The sequence below is a fragment of the Lepidochelys kempii genome, chromosome 14 (genome assembly GCF_965140285.1).
Source record: "Lepidochelys kempii isolate rLepKem1 chromosome 14, rLepKem1.hap1, whole genome shotgun sequence".
NCBI classification, from domain to species: domain Eukaryota; kingdom Metazoa; phylum Chordata; order Testudines; family Cheloniidae; genus Lepidochelys; species Lepidochelys kempii.
Window position 1 is genome coordinate 22269708 of NC_136393.1, and position 16912 is coordinate 22286619.

The 16912-nt window shown below is 49.1% G+C and overlaps 1 protein-coding gene across 9 annotated transcripts in view; it reads left to right on the forward strand.

Annotated features, from left to right (window-relative positions):
- ARHGAP44 (Rho GTPase activating protein 44) overlaps positions 1-16912 on the forward strand; it is a 153003-nt gene that overhangs the window by 63000 nt on the left and 73091 nt on the right. The window lies entirely within an intron of this gene.

The window sequence follows — 16912 nt, forward strand, 5'->3', positions numbered from 1 at the left end:
TCTCAACCTTGCTGCCGTTTCCCTGGGCTTCTTCCTACTCCGCCCTCTGTAGGCTTCCTTCTCCGCCACCCTCTGGGTAAGCCCCTTCCTTCAGGATCCAAAAGGATCTGTGTTCTTCTTCCCCCGCCCCAGGTTTCCTCCTTTTCTCCTTACTAGGCCCGGAGAGTGCCTGCAGACCTCCCGTCCTCTTCTGCTTTCCCTTCCTGGCTTTACACAGGTCCCGCCTACTCCTGCCCAGATGGGTTCCATGTCCATTTGATGCTTGTCAGTCAAGCCTGTGTCTCCCCCATATGCAGCCTACTATGTTAATTAGCCCTTTCTGAGCCACCTTAACCCTTCAGGGTGGTGTGGGGTGAACACCTCAGCATGTACGGGCATTGCTATTTTCCATCCATACCCAGCGTTTTGGGATACACGATATTTCTGGAACAGAGTTAGTCTCTTTGATCTGATACTAGCTCCCTGCTTGTAAATCAGCCATGTTCCATTGCTTTTGGGAGAGGGGGTAATTGCCTGCATGTTTCTGTACTCCAGGCAGGAGGAGTGAAATAGCTCCAGATCTCTTTTGGGTCCCCAAAGTCGAGAAACCAGAAGTCCACCACTCATAGGTTTGATTTCCTGAAGGCCGTGCCAAAATCCTTGAGCGGAATTGGTCCATGCAATACTTAGCTTTCTAGGAGAGCAACATTGGATGGCCAATGCAGGGTTGATGGATTGCTCAGCAAAGACTCCATCGGTAAAATGACCAAGACAAGATAGAATCACAGAATATCAGGGTTGGAAGGGACCTCAGGAGGGCATCTAGTCCAATCCCCTGCTCAAAGCAGCACCAGTCCCCAACTAAATCATCCCAGCAAGGGCTCTGTCAAGTGTGACCTTAAGATCATGGAGGAGTGGGCACATCAAAGCCAACTAGCCTACTCGGCAGAGCAACAGAGTGCTCTACTCCCAGTGTACCCCTGATGGCTTGTCTGGAAGATAAATCTTTGAGGCTGATCCCATGCCATAAATCTCCCTATTGTGGGTCTAGTGTGTGCTTATTCTCCATTCCGTAGAAGAGTATGATGGACATGGAGCTGCTCTGTAATAGTTTCTGAATACTGTGTGTTGACCAGGTTACTGGGGTGTTCACCATATGAATATGGTGGTTTACTTTAATTGGGGCTGTTGGAAAAATAAGAGGGAAGGCAAAACAGTGACTGAAAATAAAACACAAACAATCAATTTGTGAGCAACTAGAGAATAATAGGTTTATAAGGATTAACCAGCATGGATTTGTCAAGAACAAATCCTGTTAAACCAACCTAATTCCCTTCTTTGACAAGGTTACTGGCCTAGTCCAAAGGGGGAAACCGTAGCTGTGATACGTCTTGATTTTAGTAAAGCTTTTGATATGGTCCCACATGACATTCTCGTAAGCAAACTAGGGAAATGTGGTCTGGATGAAATTACTGTAAGGTGGGTGCACAAGTGGTTGAAAGACCAGACTCAGAGTACTCAGTGGTTCGCTGTCAAACTGGGAGGGCGTATGTGGTGAGCTTCCGCAGGGGTCAGTCCTGGGTCCAGTATGATTCAATATTTCTGTTAATGACTTGGATAATGGAGAGGAGAGTGTGCTTATAAAATCTGAGGATGACACCAAGCTGGGCACTTTGGAGGACAGGATTAGAATTCAAAAGGACCTTGACAAATTAGAGAATTGTTTTGAAATCAACCAGATGAAATTCAGTAAACACAGGTGCCAAATACTGCACTTAGCAAGGAAAAACCAAATGCACAACTACAAACTGAGGCATACTTGGCTATGTGGTAGTACTGCTGAAAAGGATTTGAAGGTTATAGTGGATCACACATTGAATATGAGTCAACAATGTGACGCAGTTGCGAGAAAGGCTCACGTTCTGCTGTGTATTACCAGGAGTTTAGTATGTAAGACACAGGAGGTAATTGTCCCGCTTTACTCGGCACTGGTGAGGCCTCAGCTGGAGTACTCTGTCCAGTTTTAGGCTCTACAGTTTTGGAAAGATGTGGATAAACTGGAGAGAGGCCAGAGGAGAGCAACAAAAATGAGAAAAGGTTTAGAAAACCTGATCTGTGACAAAGGTTAAAACAACTGGGCATCTTTCGTCTTGAGAAAAGAAGACTGAGGGGGGAGGCCTGATAATAGTCCTCAGATACGTTAAGCGTTGTTGTTGTAAGGGTCCGGGGCATAGGCAGTCTTGCCTAGTGGTCATGGCTGGGCTGGTATCTACAAGTCAAGGACAGCCACGAGGCAGCAGTCAGTGAGTAGGGATCAGAGTAATCACAAGACCCAGTGTCAATGGCCGGAGATAAGAGGTAGTTACCAGGCTGGAACGAGGAGGCATGAGTCAGGGTTGGATCCTGGAGGTCAGAAAGCGAGGGGAGGCCTGGAGTCACAGCAGGCTGCCCAGACAACTTCCTGGGTCACCCTCCACACTTAAATGGTGAGCATGGGCTGACCAGGTGGTCGCAGGGAGCTGTTGCTCTGCACCCTTCGAGAAGTGTTTCCTGCGGCGCCTAATCTTCACAGTCCTCCTTGGATGGGATTCTGTGTGGCCTCTTGCTGGTGATGGGGGAATGTCAGCTCTCCCAGCCACCACAGACCTGGGTTCTAGTCCCAGGGATCCTTACACTTGTAAAGCGAACAGGGCCCCATTGTTCTCCAAGCCCACTGAAGGGTGGACAAGCAGTAATGGGCTTAATCTGCAGCAAGGGAGATTTAGGTTAGATATTAGGAAAAAACTTTCTGTCTCTAAGGGTGCTAAGCTCTGGAACAGGCATCCAAGGGAGGCTGTGGAATCCACAGCATTGGAGGTTTTTAAGAACAGGTTGGAAACACACCTGTCAGGGACGGTCTGGGTTTACTTGGTGCTGCCTTGGCACAGGGGGCTGGACTGGATGACCTCTTGAGGTTCTTTCCTGCCCCACATTTCTCTGATTCTACATACCTGCTGGTCACAGACTCCTGAAGGGAAGAACCACAGGTACCAAACCCTGTCGGATCTCCTGGGTAAGCACGGTGGATACACAGGGCGTGGTAGCCCAGAGCATGGGAGCACTGAGCTAGATAGGCCAAGATCTTGTTCAGTCTGTAAAATACGGTATAAGGCTTGTTGCTTGGGACTCTCACAGACCAGTGGTGAGCAGACCATTCACTGATATTACCAGCCGTTTAGTTCTGGACCCATCTGCTCGGACGCCCTTCCTCTGATCTTGCAAGGCGGTGGATTGGATTGCCTTGGTCAAATGAAAATGGCACTCAGGCCTAATGTCAAGGCGAAGGCCAGGGCCCAAGCTCTGGCTGCTGTTGGTCCATGGAGCGCTGGTGAAGGGAATGCTGTTTACCGGCCAGAGGGCTGTGGATTGTGCCCAGGTGACCGTTCCTGTGCTGTCCCTACTGAAGCTGGTGCTGGGGCTCTTTTTAGGGGGTGGAATAATCAGTCTGGCTCTGCCAAGGAGCAGGAAGGAGCTGCCTCTCTTGCCACGGGCAGGGCATGTTACCTGCCTTTAAGGCCTATTGCCTTCGACTGCGGCTCTCCGCCAGTGAGTGTTAAAATAGCCCCGTCTTGCTCAGCAGAGATGCTGAGTTCAGTGAGAAAAGGAACTTCACTGCCCTTGACTCCTGTGAGCCCTGCAGGGCCCCTTCCGTCCAGGTCTGGACCCTAGCCCTTCGGGCGCCTCAGGAACAGAACTGTTACCTCCATTCCAGCCGGATCCACCTGTGCATGTCTAAGGACTGCTCTGGGGGCTGCACAGGGCTTCATGCCGCTTGCAGAACTTTCTCTACAAGTGATGACGTGTGCGGAGGAATGATCTGTGGGGAGACTGCCGGGCTGGCAGTTAGGAGAAAAAAAATCCGGTAAACAGGGCAGGTTTGAGCTTGCGGACGTCAAGTGCTAATGGACATGGAGTCTCGGGACCCCCTCTTTACCATGTCACCTTTCAACATAAACTGGCACTTTAAGAAACCTGGTTGCTCTAAAGGGCCCAGGAATTGTCTCTGCTCCATGGAGCTTGCTGCTGTTTCAGCTTGAGGGCTGAACTATCACATGTGGCACTTGCAGAGGATCTGTGGGCAGCACCCACCGTGGAGCAGGAGAACGGCCATTTCCCTGCCTCGAACGGGTAGCTGCATGTGCAAAGGGCAGAGCTACAGCGCTGTTCGCACCGGTGGCTCAGCTCGCGTAGCCGGCTTGCAGACAAACGTAGCCAGAACAGCTTAGCTGCCGGCATTTACAAATTTGCTCGTGACCATTCTGCATTCTCTGGCTGGAGTGAGATTAGTGCGATTGTTCCATGCAACACTTAAAACCCGATGGGGGTCTCAGGTCATCCCAGTTAGCAAAACTGTAAGTGAACTAAAATCAACACCCGGCGTAGCCCCTGGGACCCTCCCTCCACCTGCCAGCAGAGAGCCAGGTCAGGATACGCCTTTCCCCAGGGGCTAGGCCGGTGCAAAACAAACTCCATCCTCCGGCTGCTTTTGTGAGCTTTATTCACGGCCGCGTTTGAAAATCTTCTTGAACTCCGAAAGACCTCTCAGCGCAGATCGCGCCAGCCTCTCTATTCCACTCGCTGCGCAGCACCGCGCTTGCAGCAGCGCTGGGAGAGATTGCGAAGCGGCCACGATTTTAACACACTAAGCACATGCACTCCAAGCTCTCCACCTCTCTCCTGATATTTGCTGGGATTTTCTTTCTTCCTCTCCTGAAATGAGCGCGTTTGCAGCACCAGAAGCATCCTGGCTATGTTTATTTTACTGCTAAACATTGTTTTCTGTGGGTTTGCTGGAACGCCTTGGCAGGCATGTCAAGATGGCTCATTCTCAACTCTCTTCTCCCTCCCCCCAGCCCTGTGCTCACTTTTAATTCTGTGCATCTGTCATCTCTGCTCTTTACCAGATGCCTTCGCTCCCGCTGCCTGGGCTAGAAGGCGGGTTCTGATCCACACTTTGCTGGAGCCATGAAGAAGCCATGTAAACGTTTTATCCTCTGTGGCACTCGTGAATGCGAAGTAACTGGACACAAGGGGAATGGGGATGGAAAGGTCTCTGGGAATTGCTATCAGTCTGATGTTTGCCTGCTGAGGATGTGCCAGGCAATGCCAGCTCCTCCTGGGGAGCACTTCAGCCAATCCAGTCCTTGTGGACAGCTGGTTGCGTTGCTAACGCTTGACGCACCAGGCAGCGGGAGGTGCTGGAGTTAATAGCCCTCTGAGTTAGCCACCAGGGATCTAAAAGCAGAGAGTCCCCAGTCCGGGCTTGAATGTGAGTCCCTCATTAGTTCTTTGCTGATGCCCAGTTGCCTTTGGGATCTTCAGATGCTGGCAGGGCAGTGTCCGTTTTTCCTCCCAGGCTCCCCCTCGGGCTGGGAGGACAGTGGGGTTGATGGGTATGGTGGTAGAAGAGTGTTAGATGGTTTTGGTGGACGTGGGAGGTGTCCGTGGGCTGGGCATTGATCCTGATCGCTGTTATGGGTTTATTGCGAGTACGTCTGAGCACGGAGCACTTGAATGGCAGCGTTTTTATACATGGCAATAGATAAACCAAGCCATGACGTGCATGATTCCAGGTGACCAGCGCTGCGCATTGGCAGAGAATCCTCAGACTGTCTTATCTCCTTCCCTCTAGAGTCCCCTATGCTGGAAGGACAATGGGGGAAGCTCTGACTGCCAGTACCTGGCAGCCCCTGACTGGTGCATAGAGGGGACTAGGCTCCAGGGCGGTGAGTCCAGTATGGCTCACCGCTACTAAACTCACCCAACCCATAAATAAAGATATAACCCCTCTTGTTCAGTCAACCTGCACAGCGCCCGCCGGGGAACTCGTACCACAAGCCCCGATCTAGCAAACCTGCACAGAGTCATACTCACAGGTCACCAGCTTGTGACTCCATTGTGGCTCGAAAGTACGTGCAGTGACCAGTGCAGGGTAGAAAGTGAGATGGTTCCCCACCAGGTCTCCATTGGGTGGAAGGGAGGGAGGTGGCAGGGTGCTTTAGGTTAGCAGCATGAATGGACTGGGGCAAGCTTAGTTTCTGAAATGAGGAGCGACATCCCGCAGCCTAGCCAGGCTGGGACGCTGCTGCTGTGCGGTTCGGAGCATCTTGGACATGGTAATGAGAGCAGGCCACGAGTCACGTTCTAGTGAAGATCTCCAGAAGGTGCGTGTTGTCAGAGAAGGCCAGGCTGCCCTTGAGGAGGAACTTACTCCTGGTATCTGAAAGAGATGCTTTGCCTAGGATGAGAGAGGAACACAAAGGGGAAGAGATGTTGCTGTCTGTGCCAGATGGCAGGAGAGGAGACATTGGTTTTCTAGCAAATTGCATTAACTTACATCTGAGATGATAGAAACATAATGCCTATAATGGCATTTTTCTCTTTGTATTAGCAACACCAGGTTCTAATGCGACCCTGGATTAACGTAATCGGGCAAGGATATTTTCCCCTCTGATTCCCTTGAAAAAATAACCCTGGGGAGAATTTGTTCTCGTTTTCCTGGTGTTCTCTCAATCATGGTAACAAGAAAAAGGGGGTGACGTTCTGGAAGTTCTTCACTCTCTTAGAGAAGAGGAGAAATGTGTGATCTGGTACGTGGTGTAGGGGAAAACTAGCCGAGGTGTTGTCTTGCGAATTGTACATATGTTCTGAGACTGAACGAATTCTCCTGCTAAATTAAGCAGAATGAAACCTGAGTGTAACCCAGTATCATTGGCTGTAAGATCCTAGCGAGTGGAGTGCTTGGTGGTCACGTAATGCTGGCTCCTCTTGTGTCCAGCTGCTAAATCACATTTAAAGAAGCTCTAAGTGCTGTACTCTATGGTGTGTTTCTATATATGTGGGTGAGTAGGTGCGTGTACACTGTATATTTGTGTGTAAGATGCATATATTTTCCGCAGAAGCTATTGCTTTAGTTGCTAAAGGGATATTAGATGACTGAATGGGAATGAAGCTGCCCATAAGGCAATCTATGGATTTTAACTTGGTCCACCTATGGGGAAAAAGTGAGAGCACCCTGGTATGGCAGATGGGCATGGAGCCGAACGCTTCTAGGTCACAGACTCGAATGTGGCCATGTCCGTAGCAGGGACCACGGCTCTGTGCCTAACGGTGCTTTGGGGGCTAGTGGGGTGGTTTCAGTCCAATTCCCGGATGTGCCAGCTGTGCAGATCGCAGCCTTGCATTGCATCGCATCCCCTTCGTGGTCCTCTCCAGCAGAGATGCCACGCTCTGAAGGAGTCATGAAGACTGAGCTCCCTGCTCGCTCCAGGGCTGCATAGAGGCATGGTGGGGTCTTGAGGGACTGTTTGGGGGTAGGGTGGGGAGGACACCGCGTTAGGAAGGCCACTCCCTCGCTTCCCCTGTTCTGTGGATGAATCAAAGACTTTGGCCTCTGGAGCTGTCAGATGGGCACCTTTCGCCAGCAAGAAATTCCCTGATTAAAAATAGCCCCTCTTGGGAAGGGGTGGGAGATGAGAAATGGTCCCTGTGCCAATTTCACCCTTAGCTGGAATAATTGTCCCCTGAAAAATATCACAATTATCGCACGCCCCAGGAAGGTGATGGAAAGAGGAGCTGTGGGGAGGAGTCTGTGAGGGGAATTTGCAATGCTCACGAGAGTGAAATACAAACAACAAAGAACATGGCACAGTGCAAGCAGACACTGCAAACTTCTGCACACAACCTTCTGCCAGTGGCTACAGTCCAGGCCTTTGGTCGGTACCCTCTAAGCTAGCCTGCCCACTGCATCCCTGTAGCACCCAAATCCCTCACAAACAGTTGTGAACTCAGCCTCACCATGCCAGGAATTCAGGAACTGCAGTAGGTTACTCTCACTGTTATCCCCATTTTACAGATGGGGAAAATGGAGACAGGATTTAAAGGCCAAAATTTCTGAAAGTTTCCATGACTTCTCGGTGCCCTTTCTGAGATTCCTGTGACCTGTCTTTTCAGAGGTGCTGAGCCCGGCAGCTCCCATAACTTCAGTTGGAGCTGCAGGTGCTCAGCACCTCTGAAAATCCAACCCAAGTGGGCTTAAGCTGCACATTTTTGGATGCTCTTTGGAAATTTGAGCCTAAGCGAATGGCTGGCGGTCCCACAGGAAGGTTGTGATGGGGCTGGGAATAGGTTTCCTGATGTCTTAAAACCTGTCCTCCCTCCATCCCCAGTTTGGGGTTCTGAAGGCCCTGATCTCTCAAAGCCAAACTCGGCTGAAACCCCCAGTGTCTCACATGGCAACTATAAACCCAAACCTGGCCCCAGTTGGGTGGCAAAAACTTGGGATAGGTGTGCTCAAGTTGTTCCCGAACCTGGGCTGGGTGACGTTAGCTGAGTTTGGTACCTCCATGCTCCTGCAAGCGTGCATCGCTGAAGAGCAGCAGTCCACAGTCCTGTTGTTGCAGGGCATAGAAGGAAATAGCAGGATTGTTCTGAAACTTTGAACCCAGTGCTGCAGAGGCGAAAGCCTTCAAAGGCCTGTGTGAGTTACCTCTTGGTGCCATGCAAGGAGCTGACTTTGTTCTGAATGCTCCTAATGTCCGGTGACTATCTGGTGGCTGGCTGAACATAAGACATAAACCAGAAGTCAGCCCCAGGGCTGCTGAGCCCTGCCTCCTTCCATCACAAACATCCCCATCATACAATCGCACTAATAAATTGGTCCAGCTCTCTCTGAGTGACGCTGTTTTCTTAACGCTGTTGCAATGTGTGAGCACCACCTGCTGTTTTAGTGCGTAACTGGCAGCGTACCTGATCCTGCTGACCTCATCACCAGTGCTAATACACAGGAAGAGAAGTAAATCAAAGAGAGCCAGCCTGGTCCTTGCAACAGGACAGATGCAATAAAATTCAGCCCTTGAGAAATGAAGGGCAAAAACCAGCTGGCGAAAAACATACTAAGAGGGTGTTACAAAACAATGCAGAGTGAAAATAGATTTGCATTATCAACACACAGTGGATAACATGCCTTGTCTAGAAACTTGCTCTTGCATACATGGAATTTATATATGCCACTTATAATAGCTGTACGTACATTACAATGGCTCTGGCCATCCATAGCGACCCTAAAACTTGCTATCATTCAGTCAGTGTTGCAGTGACATTAATAGACTTTGCATATTTTTCCCTGTAATGCTTTGCAGCTTTCCTTTTTTAGCTACATTATTTGTTGGCGCTCTCCCTAACCTGATTAAATATCCTGTAATTTGGCAGTCATGGTGGTGAATGTGGATGTACTCGTCTGGCTGGTTGCTGTGTGTGAAAGCCATTTAGATTCTGAATCTTTTCTGACAGTGAGCTTACTTGATGAAAGAGCAAGAGCAGATTTACTTCTCCTGTTTTAAAGGTCTACTTCTGTTTCCAAAATGCAGAATATAATTTAGCACATGTTTTATAATTACAGAGAAAGAGAGAGAGATCTACAAGTATTGTCAACCTTGACCACTCAGAAATCATCTGAGCTAGGCTGCCAAAATCACGAGATTGACTTAAAACTCACGAGATCTTTTAAAAAGCAATAACTTTAGAGATCTAGGTTTTTTTGTTTTTGTTTCCCTTCTGTTATTTTGAGTCATTAGGGTGCACGTAGGGCACATTATCAGATTTTTCTCCACATCAAGGAGAATGAGAAACTTCCTGGAAAAAAGAAATTAAAGGCTGCAATGCTTTCTTACCCAAATGCCTTCCAGAGCTGGGACTTTAAGAACAACACCAAATATAACGGGACTCGTGCTACAGTCATGAGAGATTAAAACACGCTCTCTGCTAGCAAACCATTCTGGCAATGAGTACAGGAGGAGGCTGATCTAGTAGTGGTTAGATCATGCGATGGGCAGTCTAGGCGCTCGAGTCCCGTTCCTAACTCTGCTATTGTCTTGTTGTGTGGTTTGGGGCAAGTCACTTAGCCTGTTCGCTTAAGTTTCCCCATCCATAAAATTGGCATGATTCTTATATCACAGGTGTGGGGAGAATTAATCATTATTTATTATTTTATTACCATATCATTTGGGAGCCCAGTCACAGAGCAGGACCCCATTGTGCTAGGGGGGGTGCATAGGGCACCAAAATGGCTAGGGATGGCCCTAAGGGGCAGCATGTGGGGGAGCCTGATGGAAGATGTAAGGAGTGGGCAATGGAGGCTGGTGTCCTGGGGCTATCCAAGGTGGGAGTTGACATTAAAGATACGCACGCGCACACACACAGAGCGCTGTGTGTCTCACGCACAGCACAAGGATAGGTAGCCCAGTGAGAGGCCCCGTTGAGAAGCCAGGTGTATTTTAGCAGTACAGAGGACAGTACGGCATGAAGGTGTTATCACATAGATTTGGGATGGCTGTGCTACTCGGAGCATCGGCCTGGCTGGGGTGAGACTTCACTCGTCTGTCCCTGGCACATTGTGAACACTGGGAAATGAATGGTAGTAAATCACCCCATTCTACGTGGTCCCTGTAAGTTTCAGAAAAGCTATTTTAGTAACATTTTGGGGGGTACTTTAAAAAATGTCCATGTATATTTTCTTCTCTGCCCTTGCCTGTGAAGCCAGTTACTTTGATTACCAGGAGTCTGACCATGCAGCACTCAAAAGGGGACAATGTAAACAAGTGGTCCAAAATACCCTTTTTTATACTCACAAAGGATCTATCTGGGCCTGCCACGGCTAGAAGTGAGCACAGTGTCTGCTATCGGGAAGGTCAGAGCTTTCAGTTTCCCAATGGGATAACGCTCCCATTTTTAGCTTTGCAGGGCCATGGTATAAGACCTTAAAACCATGGCATGTTCATGTCTAAATCAGCTGTCGCTCAGGCCTTGCCTGTGCCCAGAGCAGTTTTCTTGGAGCGTTTGAAGTCCGGGGGAGATTGGCCAGGTGACACGGCCATCGGCGTGCGATACACTGTGCGAATGTGCAGTGAATGTATTTGCCCAGGAAATTTATCCAATGAATATATTTCCTCTGTGTAAAAATTATATAATTTAAATATGCATACACAAACCAATTCCTGTTTTTCTTCTCAAAGGTGCTGAACACACTCAGCTCCCATTGGAAGTCTGCTCCTTTTCAGATCAGGCCGTGTGTGTGTGTGTGTGTGTACGCCCATACATCAGATATATTGCAGTATTATTTTTAGCTTTGCTGTATTCTGTTCTAATTGGCCCAGACACACAATACGCTTTCAGACAAGGCACTTTTCAAATGCCCAACTTTGCTCTTGGATAGCAGGGCCGTCTGACTTCTGCCTCTCTCTCCCTCTTATAAAGTCATTTAAGGATGAGCCGCTCTTTGGCTGTGATTTTTGCAGCACTTGAAGTGTTGGTAATGCATGCAGGCTGGTAGGGTGTGGGCTGTGTGCTGAATGCTAAATGAGGGAGGAGGATGGCAATGGAGAGGAAGCAAAAACTGCACAGATGATCAGCAAAACATCTCTTGGGTTTTCCATTGCTTGCTGGGAGGGGGTAGTACCCAGTCGAAGCAGCTTTTCCTGCTGGGAAGAGACAGATCTCAGTTTGAGGAGTAGAGGGGAATTGCCTGGGAAAATATCATGGGCCTCTCTGAGTTCACAGAATTTTCCTGGGAACTGCAGTGTTATTTCCCTGTGCTGCCGTGCAAGCCTGGAGGGAAATGGACTTACAAGATGAATTACCCGATTGCTCAGTCCAGATCCTGCAAATCTAGGTTTTCGTGGTTTTTTTGCATGTGGACCTCCCATTGCAGGATCAGGAACCCAGGCTCAGCAGAATCAGGCTCAGGGATAGCAGGGACATTGTAAAATACCATATAGCAGCTGGCTGTTTTCCCCTTCCCCTATCAAGGCTTGATTTCAAACATCTGTGTCTCTTCAGCCAGAATTGAGTCTTTCCCCAGCACAGGGAGCGTTGGATGAGCCTGTTGCACTCAGAAAAGGAGTACTTGTGGCACCTTAGAGACTAACCAATTTATTTGAGCACGAGCTTTCGTGAGCTAAAGCTCACTTCATCGGATGCATACCGTGGAAACTGCAGCAGACATTATATACACACAGAGATCATGAAACAATACCTCCTCCCACCCCACTGTCCTGCTGGTAATAGCTTATCTAAAGTGATCATAAAGTTGGGCCATTTCCAGCACAAATCCAGGTTTTCTCACCCTCCACCCCCCCACACACAAACTCACTCTCCTGCTGGTAATAGCCCATCCAAAGTGACAACTCTCTTCACAATGTGCATGATAATCAAGGTGGGCCATAGCCTGGATTTGTGCTGGAATTCTCACCCGCCGCCCCCCTTTTCCCGGGGACACACACACACAAACTCACTCTCCTGCTGGCAATAGCTCATCCAAACTGACCACTCTCCAAGTTTAAATCCAAGTTTAACCAGAACGTCTGGGGGGGGGGGGGGGAGTAGGAAAAAACAAGGGGAAATAGGCTACCTTGCATAATGACTTAGCCACTCCCAGTCTCTATTTAAGCCTAAATTAATAGTATCCAATTTGCAAATGAATTCCAATTCAGCAGTTTCTCGCTGGAGTCTGGATTTGAAGTTTTTTTGTTTTAAGATAGCGACCTTCATGTCTGTGATTGCATGACCAGAGAGATTGAAGTGTTCTCCGACTGGTTTATGAATGTTATTATTCTTGACATCTGATTTGTGTCCATTTATTCTTTTACGTAGAGACTGTCCAGTTTGACCAATGTAAATGGCAGAGGGGCATTGCTGGCACATGATGGCATATATCACATTGGTGGATGTGCAGGTGAACGAGTCTCTGATAGTGTGGCTGATGTTATTAGGCCCTGTGATGGTGTCCCCTGAATAGATATGTGGGCACAGTTGGCAACGGGCTTTGTTGCAAGGATAAGTTCCTGGGTTAGTGGTTCTGTTGTGTGGTATGTGGTTGTTGGTGAGTATTTGCTTCAGGTTGCGGGGCTGTCTGTAGGCAAGGACTGGCCTGTCTTCCAAGATTTGTGAGAGTGTTGGGTCATCCTTTAGGATAGGTTGTAGATCCTTAATAATGCGTTGGAGGGGTTTTAGTTGGGGGCTGAAGGTGACGGCTAGTGGCGTTCTGTTATTTTCTTTGAGAAAGCCTGGATTTGTGCTGGAAATGGCCCACCTTGATTATCATGCACATTGTGAAGAGAGTTGTCTCTTTGGATGGGCTATTACCAGCAGGAGAGTGAGTTTGTGTGTGTGGGGGGGGTGGAGGGTGAGAAAACCTGGATTTGTGCTGGAAATGGCCCAACTTGATGATCACTTTAGATAAGCTATTACCAGCAGGACAGTGGGGTGGGAGGAGGTATTGTTTCATGATCTCTGTGTGTATATAATGTCTGCTGCAGTTTCCACGGTATGCATCCGATGAAGTGAGCTTTAGCTCACGAAAGCTCGTGCTCAAATAAATTGGTTAGTCTCTAAGGTGCCACAAGTACTCCTTTTCTTTTTGCGAATACAGACTAACACGGCTGTTACTCTGAAACCTGTTGCACTCGTAGCTGGTGAAGTCCCTCTGAGCAACTTTTTCACAGCAGGAGTAGAATTGGTCTTGAAAGCACCCTCTGGCTGGGAAGTGGAGGAGGGAACCTAGGCAGTTACTTGCAAACATTTAGGGTGCAGACACTGCCTGTTGTTGATGTGGGATCCTGAAGGTGGTGGAGAGGTAGAAAGATCGTCTTGTGGCTGAGACTTTGAATCAGCCAATCTGGGTGGGGAATTCAAAGCAGCCTAAGGGAGTCAGCTGCTCAAATCCCATTGAATTTCAATGGGAGTGCAGTGCGTATCTTCTTTAAAGGCTTCTTTAGAAGTCCCAGCCTCTGTGTCCTGTTCCCTCCTGGATTCCCTGCACAGCCCAGACTAATCACTGAAATCCGTGCCTCGCTTTCCCTGTCTGTAAAATAGGGACACACGCCGACCTTGCTGCGAGATGTGTGCCTGAATGTATTAGTGTTTGGGGTGCTCTGGCGTATCCAGAGATGGATGCTGTTAGAGTTCAAAGCGAATTAGTGTTTTTCCTTTTTATGAAGACAAGGGTTACCTGTCAGTGTGGAGTTGATTCCTGGCCCTCTTGGGCAGGGACAAGCAGCCTGGTCAAAATGCATAGGGTTAGTTTGGCCCGAGAAGCAGGGCACATAAGAACTGAGCACAGCAAACTCGTCTCAGCTCTTGTCCTTGTGTGAACCGAATTCCAAAGGGTTTTATTAGGTCAGTTGCTTGCTTCTGAGATTATCCTGTCCCGCATTAGCCTATTGAGTAGGATGGAACTCTCAGTAAAGGAACTGGAGAGAGCCAAAATATGATGCAAGATGGATAAAACTGCAAAGAATATAGTTCATTAGTGGTGCAAATAGCTTCCAAGCCCGGCAAGGTGTAGAAGTTCAGTTGATTTGGAATTTACATTAATGTCTCCAAATTCAACAACCACTGACTTCACCGGCTTACGTTTTAGAGAGAGCCATTTGCCCACATGACTGTATAAACTGACGTACAAATTATATGTAGGAATTGCTTTTCCAGCTACCTCTGGGGTGCAAAACAGCAGTAGTTTAACAGAGTCCAGAAAAGCTGGGTAGCAATTTATGACAGGTGCTGAAGAATTGAAACTACAGTGGGAATTTTGTGCAAAATGTAACCACTAAATTCCAGTGTCTTGCCTGAATTCCAGCTTAACGCCCCCAGTGTAACACACCTAATTAGGGAAGAGCAAGAGGAAATCTGCCCCAACAGGCAGTCCTTCTATCAGCTCCGTGTCCGAACACCAGGCTAGGTGATCTGTATGACTCAGACATACAGTCCATGCTGCCCTGTGAATCACATCATCTTAACATCAAAGGGTGAGGTTTTTGAAAAACACCCAAGGAACTTTGGATCACAAGTCCTCTTGCCTTTCAGTGGGAAAGTCCAGATTGCTGTTTGTTCCTGAACCTGACCTGGTTCCGGACTCTGAGGCTATACAGTCACCTTTCACCACAGCTGGCCGTTCCCGAGTGTATGTCAACTGCCTTTGTGTTCCATTGACTTACAAACGCAATGAGGGGTTATACTGCCCTGTCGCTGACTGCTGTTAGCTGCCTACCAACACACACAGGGAGGAGAGGCGCTGGCATTCTCCAGCGCTGAGCGTCATATAGGCACCTAGAGACAGGCAGATCAATAGAGAGCACGCTGCTTTCTGCTTGTGGGGATGGCGCCGAGAAAGGGGAAGAATTGGCTAGTTTTGTTTCCTTCCGTTGCCAGCTAACATCTCCACCGGCTGCTAGTTTTCCAGGGGTGGCAAGTGCAGTGCAGATGTGACATCCAGATGCAGAGTGGGCACCGTCAAGATACTTTAAAAAATTTGTATCCTCTCTTTATTTGTAAACCTCCACCTGGAGGAGTTTGAAATGAAAATCTGTTCCCTTAGCAACGCTTGTTTCCCTCCCCACAAGTGCTCACAATTTGGCTTCTAACCGGAGGGTCTCTCTTGTGCCTTGGCTCACAGCTGTCTGGGCAGGCTCCTTCCAGGCACGTTGGCGTGCCACTCTCCGAGGTCACTGATGAATTCTGGTAAGAAACCACGGTCCAAAGCCCAGTGAAGTCGTTGTGAACCTTTCCATCAGCCTCAATAGGGTTTGGATTGCGCCCAGGGCTAGAAAGGGGTAGAAAGAGCAGCATTATTGAAACGTATGGTCATAAAATGAATTAAGTGGAAAGAATCACATGGGCCTTGCAAGCAGATATAGGGACAAATGGAAAGTAGGTCAAATTTTGACCTTTGGCCTGAAAAAGATTAGTGTAGGCACAGCCAGGGGAAAGGGTTGCCAGTGGTTAAGGTGCTAGCTTGGGACGTGGGAAATGCAGGGTCAATTCCCTGTTCCTTGGCCAAATAGCTTAGTCTGTCTATCCCCACTGGACAGATGGACAACTGAGGCACAATAGCCCTGCCATATCGCACAGGAGCATTAAAAATTGTGAGATGCTCAGGTACCACAGCAAGGCGAGGTCCATACAAGTACCTAAGACAGCCAGGGCTGAGACCGCCGAACCAAGAATCCTCACTTCCTATTAGGAGAACAAATATTCCTTCCTCAGTTCCAAGTGGGGCCGGGGAGAGGCTGCTCTCAAGGACTTTACTTGTGTCTCTCCCATGGATGCTCTACAGGAGTGACACCACAGCAAGCCTAGTGTGAACGCAGTCCAGCTTATTGTCCTAAGGGTCCATCTGCACTGCACAGTAAGCTGGGCTCTGACTCAGTTTGGAGCCCAAGCCCCGGTCTGTCCAGACACTCATCAGTCTGACTCGAGTCAGCGAGCACTGAGGACCCAGGTCCTAGGACCCTGCTAGGGGTGTGGTCAGAGCCTGAGTCCTGCTACAACTTTGGTCCAGCTCTATCATTGTGCCGTATGGATGCAGGTCATGCTGCAGGCCCAAGCCAGGAGGTCTGCGTAGCGCAATGTGGGTGTGTTGGCACAGCTGGGGGACCCGGGCCCAGCAGTCGTAAGCCCAGATTTACCATGCAGTGCGGACGCTCAAGCGTGGGCTTGGAAACACCAAGTCCACAAACCTGGCTCCCATAGATCTGGGTTTGACACAGTGTAGACGTGCCACCCCCCCAAAGCCCAACAGTGGCTGCACATGGAACATCGCAGTCAGAAGGCGCCAGGGTTGGTGTGGGTGGGAAGCAGGGGAGGGGGCCAGAGAGTAGGGGGTCTATGCCGTGCCTGGAAAAGCAGATTAACCTAGTTACCTGTCCTCCTATAGCAGTTTCTGTACGTCTGGGCTCAGAGTGGCCGTGAGGAGCCCTCTTACCGCAGCACGCTTAGCCCAGGTCTACACTTACTATTTAGCTCAACCGAGCTGCCTTGCTCAGGGGCTTGAAAAATTCCCAACCCCCAGCACTGTGGGTAAGCCAACCTGACCCCCAGCACAGACGCGGCTATGTGGATG